The following is a 12,489-nucleotide window of genomic DNA, read 5'->3' as shown; positions in this document are numbered from 1 at the left end:
CACCCAGGATTTGCCAGGCTGAATGTGTCATGCACTATGCAGTGAATGTCACAGTAAGCACAATGCAAGTGAAGAGTGCACACAGGAATTACTTCATGCGCTGCATGACAGACATAAGACTTCTCCCCCCCCTGGGACCCACTCTAAACCTCATTGCATGTCTGTCACACCTGGACACAATGCCAGAAGTGACAGCCACGAAACAGGTGCACAGTCAAAGGTAGTGGGGTCAGCACTCACCTGCTCCCCTGGTCTCCCATACAGGCTGGGGTACTGTGGTAGGAGGACATTCAGCAGGGCCTCATTCTCCTCCATGGTGAATGGCTGGGCCCTCTCCACAGTCCGCGACATGGTGCCAGAGGAAGCACAGACAGCAGCAGTGTGGTCGACAGGAAAGTTGTGCAGGCAAGTGCCCTCTTATGGGTTCTGGCTGACTTATATCTGTCTTGCTGGGGGCTTTCATATACAGGAGTACAGAGTGATTGGTCAGACTAATTTTCATCCTACGTTTCCTCCAATCACTTTAAACATACACCAATGACACGAATATGCATGGTTCAAATTTTGAGCATCATAGCAAGGCAAACACCACTTTGCAACATTGTAATTTTTGGCCCAGGTGACTTTTCAAGCCCACATGATGGCCACATTGCAACTGAAATCTCTGAATCCATTGCAACCAGCATGCATTTTGGGCCTAATACTTGTCCCCTATGTAATTTTTGCATCCCAAAAACATGTACGGTGCGTTTCACACGTACCCGTACACGTACAGCACCACTACAATAGTGATACGGACCGTACACACGCTCTGAGAGCGTGTGTACGGTCCGTATCACTGTGGTAGTGGTGCCGTAGGAGTACGCGCGTGTGTACGGTCCGTACCATGCGTACTCCTACGGCACCACTACAATAGTGATACGGACCGTACACACGCTCTCAGAGCGTGTGTATGGGGCGTTTCACATGCTTACACTGGTGATAGGAGGCACACACGAAAGGAATGGAGGTCTCCGACTCGCACAAGGCTGTACATCAAGTCATTGTCATTGCAGACTTTCATGTGCAGGGCCTAGGTGTGTCAGGCAGTGATATTGCACATGTCTCCTCATGTGGTTGCACAATTGATGTGTGATGACCTGTGTACACATGTCATGTGTGATGGGGCACTATGTGTTACACTTCCCCTTCACACTTTGCACATGTGTGCCTGTAGTACAAACGTGTCAAGCACAGCATCACTGGTATGGCACAGTCACCACCACCACCCGCAACTGTCCCCTCATGCCAGGGACATGGACACTAACAACTGACATTTCACAATCACCATGCCCCGATGTGACTATGGCATGTGTGTGTCATGTGTTCCCATGAGCTTGCTGTTACTGTTCCGTCAACTACATCTGCTGTTGCTGCATCCAACATGTGTCTGTGTGGAGATGGGCATGGGACACATCTACGCACACCATGCCACATGTGGATTCCCACGTAAACAGGATCTGTATGCATCGGACATGATATTTTCACCTCAGGACATATCTGCGTCGTCTCAATGTCTGTGTTTTCTGTTTTCACGTGTACCCCTTCATGGCAATGTGTGTGATCTGTACATATGAGTTTCCATGTGACCTGTGCGTCTAGCTTGCCGTCAGCTGTCTGTATGAGATGACATCCTTCAAATGCAACTATGTGGATGTATGTCACTCCTGTGATGTCTCTGGCTGTTCACTCAGACTGGCCCCAAGCTCATTTCAGGGCATGTCATGTAGACTTGCCAATCAACGGGTGTATCTGGCTTTTTGTAGGAGTATCACCAAGCTAGCATACGTCTCCTGGATGTATTGCACACACCAGACTCTGTATTTAGCAGATGTGTAGTAGCAGTTGAGCATGTGCTCTGTTCATTGACATTGATGTTGTTATGCTCTCAATCCTCGTCATTCATCACTAATTTCTGCAGGGCACCGCCTGTCCCCCGAACAATGCCAGACTTGGGTGCCATGAGGGAACGTGCATGGCGTCCGACGTTACCGATTCACTCAACAGTTGATTGAGGACTTGACCGCCAAGGTGGCACCACACCTCCAACCGCGACACAGGTATCCCACTGCGCTGACCCCCAAGATGAAGGTGATGGCAGCCCTACATTTTTTTGCCACAGGTACGTTTCAATTCACCATAGCTGATGTTGGTGGCATGTCACAGACCATGTTCAGCCGTGTCATGCGTGATGTTTGGCAGCCATGTTGGAGCACCTTGATGAATTCATCCATTTTCCGACTCCTGAGGCGTTGACAGGTGTCAAGGGTGATTTCTATGCCCTGGGAGGGATGCCCCATGTCATTGGGTCCATTGATGGGATACATGTGGCTTTGGTACCACCACAGGCACAGGAGGTAGCCTATCGCAACCGTAAACATTACCACTCTATAAATGCCCTTGTGATGTGTCTTGCTAACATGCTATTTTCCCATGTCTGTGCACATTTTCCAGGGTCAGCACACTATGTCTACATCATGAGGTGTAGCAGGGTGCCACAAATGATGCTGCGGCTGCACAACAAACGTACATGTCTTGTTGGTGGGTATACTCTGTTTGTCCTGTGTGTTGCGGTATCTCTGGCTCTTACGGCATCTCGTGACCCACTTATTTACATGATGTTTCCATGTAGGGGACTCTGGCTATCCCAACATGCCATGGCTGATGACGCCTCTCCGCAACCCAAGGTCAGCTGCAGATCACCGGTACAACAATGCACACGGGCAGACCAGGCGAGTGATTGAGAGGACGTTTGGGCTCCTGAAGAGCCGATTCCGGTGCCTTCACAAGACAGGCGGGTCCCTCCCATATGCACCGGCAAAGGTCTGCAAAATTTTCATCGTGTGCTGCATGCTGCACAACATGGCAGTGGAGAAGGCAGTGCCACTCATTCTGGAGCAGGATGAGCAGGAACATCCACCCGTGGAGGATGAAGGGCTTGGTCACGAGGCAACTGATGAGGAGGAAGAGGAGGAGGATATCCGGAGTCAGCTCATACGCAACTTCTTCTCATAATGGTGAGTCACTGGGTCTGAGTGTGCACGCTTGGAGGCTTGGGTGGCATGTGTTGCAATGTCTGTGTCCAGCTGACTGTATGCTAAGTAACTTAGATTTGTGTTCTGATGTATGACTCGAGTGATGATGTAATTCCACACATTTTAGCTGGGACAGTTTCTTTTAAATTAGCATGGGGACAACATTGTTCCTGTTTAGTAAATGTCCATGTATGCGGAGAAAAAATATTTTCGCTGACTTCTTGTGTTTCTGTCATTCCCAGGTTCTTGCGCATGTTGTCTGCTCGTGTCATCGTTGTCCTCCTGCTATTCCTCATGAGTATTGCAACGTGTGCTGAATCAGCGTTCCATGCACGGACATGGGGAAATTTCATTTTGGGTAAGGATTGCAGCAAGGCATTTTGGGGGTGGTACGTGTTTGGAATGTTTGGGGATTGCCTCTGTGCATGTTGTGTTACCATGCATACATGTTGACTTACCATGGGGCACATAACATGTAGCATGACTCCCATGAATTGACAGTCACCCTTCGTGACAGTCATCTGTAATGGATTTAGGATTCTGATGAAGGCATCAATGTGTGTAAAACTTCCCTCTGAAACATACGGAATGCTACGGGTGGACATAGTTTGGGACATCTCCATGACGGGCTCAATGGGGAATTGCAGCCTCTCCGTGTGCAGTAGGAGGTGTTTTGGCTCATCCCCTTAACTTGTGTGCCAGTTCATTTGGATTTACTACATCCGTGTTGTGAAGGGGGTGTCCAGTGTAGGTCCCACATGTTCAGTCAAATCACCTCTGAGTCTGTTCGCATTGATGCACTTCCCTCAGTGTGAGCTTGAGTAATAAAGGTGTTCCTCACCCTCCGAAGTGCCTCATCTCTGTCAATGCAGGACCACTTTGCATGCGTCATCTCTGGCATAGTTGTCAAAGATTGTGCATATGAGTGTATGTGTAGTTCGGCAACATGCATGCAGTTCTTCATGGATAATGATCTCTATTGTGCATGAAGTCCATGGTTGTGTATGTATTTGTTCAGGTTGCTCCCACCAACGGGCCGTCAACGCCTGCTGAGGGGGTGTCTCCTGTGCGCAGCTCGGCCTTCTGTTTCCTGATCCTGTGTCAGTCATCTTTGGTGATTGTTCATCTATTTTCTCTGGGTGAGCCATGAGTAACCTGACACTCCTTCCTTAACATGCACCTGTTGCAGTTGTCCTTTCTGACATCCTAGTCTTTGTGTGCTACTTTTGGCCTACTTTCCAGTACATGCCGTCTGCTGCTGCGGCCCCTGCGGCAATGGCCCACCAAGTTCCCGGATTCTGCAACCCACACGCCCCCAAGATGCTCCTCCCTCCACCCATTCATTAGGCTGTCATCAGCTTGTCTGTGCCACTGTTGCGGCCAGGCGGTGCCAATGGCAGGAACGTCAGCGCATGCAACGTGCACATTGCACGACCCTCATGTCCTTGCATGACCCACATCACACAACAGTGTCATGTTGCAGCCACCCTCCAAGCAATGTACAAGCAAAAATCTACCGCCTGCTCTCAGGCATACCCTCGGCGCACACACGACACCTTCGCATGCTGAGTGTACAACTCCAACTGCCTACACAGCGCTGTCCCACCTTCCAGGCCCTGTCACACCAACCAGGTCATGTCCCTCCTACTCCACACCGGCTCCGTCCAACAGCACGCCATTGGACTCTGTTACATCCTCAACATAACAGGCCCACACATCACCATCATGGCAGTGACCTGGATGAAAGCATCCTCAGCACACAACTTCTTCATTGCCATCTCAGACGGATACAAGAGCACCCGCAGGGACGGCACTACCAATCCCGGAGGATAAATTGATATCTATTCACAAGTACGCACTCAGGGTCACAAATCCGGTTTGGCACAAACCCCCTGCAAACCATCAGAGTGACACTCATCTACAGATCTCCAGGCCTACATCCACAATTCCGCAAAGCCATCAACACGTCCATCGTCACGCATGCCCTCACATCCACAGGATACATGTGGCTGTGGGCCAGGAACTTCTGGCTGGATGAGAACAACACCAGCATCCATCATTGGTCCATCCACATTAGCATCCACGTCTCCGACGGGCAACACACTGCCACACGCCCGCTACCAATCCCCCAAAGATGCTTGATGTAAGTCAACACAGACATGCTGTGTGGGACACTGGAGCCAACACCACCACCACACCCTGCAACCTCACTCACTGGATCAGCAAGTGATCCAACAATCTAGCCACGATGACGGACTTTCCTGTGACGCACATCAACAATTAAGCCACCTGGGTCAAGGCAGACCTACTGGACTCATACACGTCTAGCAGGACTCTTGTGCACAGCTTGCAACACAAATACCATCAGTGCCCTTACAACCCTGGAAAACGGCACACACAGCCATCACCATATCATCAGCAAGGACAATTGGAGATCCTTCAGATGGGGAGGAGGACATACAACAGCACGACATCAAGGACCTCATCAGCATCGTGAGTGCACTGACATCAGCTCTCCATCCAAAAGACACCCCACCCTTGCAAGGCTGAGCCAATCCCTTGCAACTTCCTACCACTGCAAGCTCATGGACATACACGCAAGCCTTGGCACACAGAGGCAGAACGCACTATTATACGCGGGACCAACCACCCTCAGGTTTTGGACTTCCATCAGCAGCAGATACAACACCCGGCTCATGTGCAACATCCCCTGGGGATCTCCATCAGGCCCCTTCCCACACAACATCTCAACAACATCATTCCCCATCCTTGTAGCCCCCGTCCAGCACGTCATGTATGTATCTTTGGAGTTAGCCACATTCTATGGTAGATAGAGGCATGCAGTGACCCAGGCCCTTCTTAGACAATGGACGGCAGGAATGCTGGCTCTCAAGGAACCTCAACGTGCTTCCCTAGCCAGCAAATATCATCAGGAAGACAGTCAACGAGCAACTGGCAACATTCCTCCATGCAATGAGCTCCAGGCAACCTGCACAAGACCGTCTTGCACAGTAATCACCCCACTGCAACCGTCATCATTGCCATCCAACACCGACAACTTTGCCCTGCTCAACAATGGTGAGGCCACCCCCCTTGACCTCTCCACAGCATTATGCACGATGTGGTCACACACTGTCAGCTCACACATCTCCAACACTGGTATCCAGGGGATGGACCAGGATGAAATCACCAAGTGGCTCACCAGCAAGGCCATGGGAGTGGGACACACGCCTTCAGCATGTAGTACAGTGGCATCATCTGGCACATGGCCCAGGGCTCATCTCTCAGCGTGTCAATCTTCAATGTGTCCATGACCACCCTCTCCACCATTACATACAACCTCATCATCAACTTGTATGCCATTGACAGCCAGCTGCTCCTCACCCGAACCGAAGACACAGCCAGTGCCAGTTCCAACCTTCAAGAAGGCATGAGGTCCGTTGATGAATGGCTGAACATCATCCACCTGAGGCTGGACTTGTACATGACTGAGGTAATCATCTGAGGATTGTCCCCTTACAGCTGGGTCAACTCCTTGTGTCCCACCCGCCAGGGCACTGCACCAGCACCCAGTGGCCATGCACACAAGATGGTGTGCATCATGGACTCGTCGCTCACAATTGCCATGCAACTCACCAGCATCTGTACCTCATGCTGCAACACCCTCCGCATGATGCACATGACCCACAGATAGATTCACTCCAAGGCAAGACAGACCGTCCCCCAGGTCCCCGACACCAGCCGTGTCAACTACAGCCCCGCCCTCTACAGAGCAAGTACAGCCAAACTCCCGGAAAACTTGTCCACATCCAGGGTGCATCTGCACACCTCAGCTTCAACATCCCGCACCCCAGCCACATCACCGTCCACCTGAGATAGCTGCAATGGATCACTGTCTGCTGCAGGATGACCTTCAGACTCCTCACCCATACTCAGGAGGCAGTCCACAACCGCAGACCCCAAACCAACATTGGACGTCTGTCATCCAAGACCCCGTTGGGCCAACTCCGTGCATCCAACCTTGCCCTGGCCAACATTCTTCACATCCACCGCACTTCAGCATGCAGGACATAGTTCTCCCACCTGGCTACACATACCTGGGACTCCCTCCCCAGGCACCTCCACATGAGCCATGACCTCTACACCTTAATGATGCTCTTCCAAATTGGTCTGTCCGCACAGTATTGCAAGCCCCCCCTCAGCAGCTTGAGCCCATCACTGGTGAGTATTGTGCTCCATGTCTGTATTGGATGATACATTGTGACCCATGTGTGTCCTGTACCGGACTCAGATCCAAGGGTATGGATGGCTGGAGTTCGTTCAACACTCAGGCATAGTTTGACATTTCCCCACACGTATGTTGTGGACTCATGCAAAATGACTACAACATCTAATTAAAGAAAGTTTGTTTTATTCTAGGTGGGGGGCGTATATTGTGGGTGGAAATAGGTGCTATACAGTGTGGCAAGAATCCAAAGTTCACTGGGGGAAATGGGATCCTTGGCATTTGAAGTCATCAGAGTCCAGAACACAGTGTTTTTCATCATTGGTCAGACTGTGACCAGCAAGTCCATGTGGCAGAGAATGTCAGTGGATGAGGTGCTGCTGTTGCGCATGAAGGCCAGGTGCCAGGCCAGGTGACCTAGGAGATGTGGATGGTTCGCTGCCTCTTACGGTCTTTTCCGTGGATGACCCACCTTCCTCACGGGACCCTCAGATGCAGGCCTTGACGATGTTTGGGACACTCCGTCAGACGAATCCTCCTCCTCCTCCCTCCCTGTGGCTGGTGTTGGTCTTCACCTGGTGGCACAGGGAGGGTTGCCCATGTTGTCGGCGAACTGACGGAGTGAACGGCTTATGTCCGTTTGCACCGCCAGGAGCTCAGCCAGTCTTGCCTCCATCCGTCCTTTGTGTTGTTGTTGACTGGCGTGTTGCTCGGCCTGCTGGTCCTTAATCTCTGTGAGGGTCTCCACTACCTGGCTGATGGCCCGGGTGTCACGCCGGTATGCCTCCATGATGTTGCGTATGTGTGACATACCGGTACCTTCAGCTGGCTGGTCAGGTTCTCGCCTCCGCCTGCCTCCACTCCCACCACCCCTGCCCACACGAGCCTGGCCTGCCTTTGTGGGCACATCAGGTCAACGGGACCCCTGAGGGATGGCAGTTGCGGGGTTGTCTGCCTCCTCCTGTGTGCCCCACGAACCTTGTCCCTCCAGGTCAGACTGGCTCAGTTGTTCACTGCGGGCAGGGTTCCTGGGTGACTCCTGGGATATGGCAGGAATGGGGGTGGTGGTTGGCACAGATGTACCTGATTTGAAAAGAAACAAGGGAACCCAAAAGGTAATCAAGGACCTTGAGTGATAGTTAATTATACAAAACAATGGTCCTTAAATAATTCAAATAAAGGTAGAGTAAATATAGTCCAGAATCGATACTAAAATTAGGGATGTCCAGCCGGACAATCCGTTTAATACTTCAATGAATTTTTCACATATAAAACAACACACTAATTATGGGACACAGTCCTGTATCCAATAGGAAAAATGACATCACAAAAACACACACAAGGGCATTTCAGGCAAGACAAAAGAGCTTATTTACATTATCCAATGTTTAAAGCTTTTACACAACAACAATTGCACTTTTTTACACAATGGATTAATGTGCATGTTGTTAAATTAAGGTCGACGACGTTTCGATCCTGTCAAAAAGATACTAGGATCATCATCAGGACATGAATGTGTGCTAGCCTGATTATAGGAAATTGCCTGTGAAAAAAACAAACAACAAAGGGTTGATATAAAGAGAAGGAGAGATGAAAAGGAAGATATTGCGCAACTACGAAAACATGCTAATATTTGAGCATGAGTCTGGTAAGGGTGGAGGTAATTGGAATGAGGGAAGCACAAGTGATGTGCGTGTAGGGAACGTGTGTTCCAGGAGATTAACCGATAAAAGTGGTCGTGAATTGACAACTTAACAGGTGCCTACGAATAAAGGTTAATCATGGTTCAGCAACGAAGCAAACGAACGAACAAGTGCTCCCATTGTGTGAGAGAGAGACAATGTTAATGCTGTTTCATGCGACATCCATGTTTTCATACATATTCAAGTTGGCACAGTTCCTCCAGGTAGTTGTATGTGCCTAGCATTTCCCTCACTGTTCACTTGTGGATGGGTATGTTGCGGGGGACAGATTGATATGTTCTCCTGAGTGTTTGCCATGTAGATTTTTGGCTTGGATGCTTCTTTGGCTATGGATTGATCTTGTTGTGTCAAATGTCCATTGTGAGAGTCGGTAAATCCATTGCCTGCCCCGGGGGTGTGTGCTTGTGTAAGGGGTGTGTGTGACAGGGCCTGCCGGTGGGTGTAGTGTGATTTGGCTGTGGGTCTCCCAGGTGATGTATCTGTCCCCTCGTGGTGCATGCTGGCATGACAGTGAGTGTGAGTTCCTGTCCTAGATATCTGAGCTTGTGGTGTTGGTGTTTGAGTTTACAGTGGTCACAGGAGGGCCTTGTGCTGACTACAGCAGGGCCACGTGTCAGCTACCTTGTCAGTACTTTGCCAGTCCCTGTGCATTGAGCATGGTGCATGGGTATGTACCTGGGCCATATGGGCTGAGGGCAATGGTGTCTGATTCTGAGTTGAACAATGTGTTTTATGAGCCCCACCCTCCCAGCATCCCGGACATCCAGTCTTGGGTTTGTGCTTCGTGTAGCCCGGGACATGGCATGGCCTTGCTTTGTGGATGGGGCATACACATGTTAGTGGTATGAGCTTTGTTTTTGAGTGTGGTGGTGTCCGGTGAGGGCTTGGGGGTAGTTGCGTGCATTTGGTGTAGTTGGGGTGTGGATGCCATTACCCCCATGTTACGTAAGTTGTTAGTGTACTCACCAGGCTCTGCAACTCCTTCGATTCCATGTACTCCCACCGGCGGAAGCAGGGCCATCACCTTCTCCTCTCAGGGATGGTAATGTACCGGTCTGCGGGGCAGCCCACCTCCAGTGATGTTGCTCTGGGCGTAGTCCTCGTTCATTTTGCGCTTGACTGCCCTCCGCATATCGTACCACCTGGCTTGGCATTCATTCCTGATCCTTGTGATGGGTGCAACAGCATTCACCCTATCGACGATCCTCAGCCACAGGCGTGATTTTTCGGCTATGCTGGTCTGTCTGACAAATGTTCCAAAGAGCTGTGGCTCGACTCTGATGACTTCGTTGACAAGGATGTCCAGCTCCTCCCTTGTGAACTTTGGATTCTTGTCTGTGGGCATGGTGTGGGGTGAGGGTGTGGATGGTTGTGGGTGTGTTGGTGTGAATGTGAAGGTGTGTGTGGGAATGTAGAGAGGGGGTTTGCGTGAAGGAGTGTGTGTGAAGGTGTATATGTTAAGTTGTATGGGTGCAGTTGTTGGGGTGTGCTCTGTAGCTGCAGTGAGTCTGTTGCAAAGGCTCATGGTTTGTGTGTGTGGGCCCTTTTTATTGGTACATTTGTGGGGTGGCCTGAGTTTGAATTCTTGGTGGGTGTGTTATAAGAGGTGGTTGTGAGTTTGGGCCTCTGTTTACCTGTTTGGATGTGCCAGGTCAGTCATTTTGCTGTTTTTTGTACTGTAGACATGTTTTGTGGTGTTATGCGAGTCAAATTGACCCTCCTTGTGCTGTTTTACAGTGTCCTGGTTCAGTACAAGTCATTTTCGCGTATGTAAGGTGCGTCCATACGCGATGTTGTTGTACCGTGCTCGCATACGCAATATTGTTGTAAGGTCCGTACATACGGGATGCTGGGGGACGGTTCAGGGGTACGGTGCATCCAAGTACGGTGCTGGGGTACGGTGCGTCCAAGTACGGGGCTGGGGTACAGTGCTGGGGTACGGTGCGTACAAGTATGGGGCTGGGTTACGGTACTGGGGTACGGTGCATCCAAGTACGGGGCTTGGGTACGGTGCGTCCAAGTACGGTGCTGGGATACGGTGCGTACAAGTACGGGGCTGGGGTACGGTGCTGGGGTACGGTGCGTACCAGTACGGGGCTTGGGTACGGAGTGTCCATGTACGGGGCTGGGGTACGGTGCTGGGGTATGGTGCGTACAAGTACGGGCCTGGGCTATGGTGCTGGGGTACGGTGCGTACAAGTACGGGGCTGGGGTACGGTGCTGGGTTACGGTGCATACAAGTACGGGGCTTGGGTACGGTGCTGGGGTACGGTGCGTCCAAGTACAGGGCTTGGGTACGGTGCTGGGGTACAGTGTGTACAAGTATGGGGCTGGGGTATGGTGCGTACAAGTACGGGGCTGGGGTACGGTGCTGGGGTATGGTGCGTACAAGTATGGGGCTGGGGTACGGTGCTGGGGTACAGTGCGTACAAGTACGGGGATGGGGTACGGTGCGGACATGGGGGATACGGTGCTGACATACGGGGGGTACGGTGCTGACATACGGGGGTACGTGCGGACATACGCGGGGGGAGGGGGGGCTGTACGACTCGTATCCTCGGCACAATTTTATCCGGGATACGAGTGGTACAGAGTTCGCTCCGTACGGGACGTTTTACATAATCTTGTGTATTCGGAAGGACGGTACGGATCGTAATTGTGCGCTCGGACTTCAGTTTTACGATTTGTATGTAAAACTGTCAGGGTACGTCTCGTAGACATTTCCCTAAGCGATTCGTATGTATTTTTCACGTACGAATCGTACTTCACTGGTGGGATGGGACTTATACGATTCGTACGTAAAAAAATACGGATACGAGTCTTACAGGAATTTTTTTTACCCGATCGGAATCGGCACCTTAGGGTTAACAGGTTTAATTTTATTGCTAAAAAACTCATGTGTGCATAATTTGCTCATGTCTTATTTCAAATTAAATGAAAATTACACAAAGTTTAAAGAAATGTATTTTGTGCACTCCACATCAAAAATACTAAGCCAGTGATTAAGTTTATGCTCAAAAACAGCACAAATGGCACATCTTGTTGTACAAACATGTGGCTATTTGGTTATTCCAGGATGGTCCTTGCTAGCTCTCCTCGTATTCCGCGCTTCCTAGGCCCAAATGAACTCAATTCACCCCATTCTGTAGCACTTCCCACCTATGTAAACATTATTTTCACTTTTTTCTACTTTCCCCCTACCCTTGTGTGTTATTTTTACACTTTTGTTCCTGTTTGTCGTTTTTTGAACCTGTTGCATCCAGCACCTATGCCAAAGGCTTAGTGAGGCAGAGGTGGCCACACTTAATTTTTATGCACAGCACCACCTAACCCTCATGCTATCAGCAGCCAGCAGGCCGGGTAATGATTTCCACCTGGAAAAACATTGATTTAGTGACTTTGTGGTTTTTACCCTGACGAGGATTGTGGTTCTTGCTTGAGTAGAGTCATGACTCTCCTCACCATTAACCCAATTTCTTATCGGTCA

Source organism: Triturus cristatus, chromosome 7 (assembly GCF_964204655.1).
Source record: "Triturus cristatus chromosome 7, aTriCri1.1, whole genome shotgun sequence".
Taxonomy (NCBI): domain Eukaryota; kingdom Metazoa; phylum Chordata; class Amphibia; order Caudata; family Salamandridae; genus Triturus; species Triturus cristatus.
The sequence above is the reverse complement of the archived record's forward strand: the minus strand, read 5'-3'. Positions refer to the sequence as shown.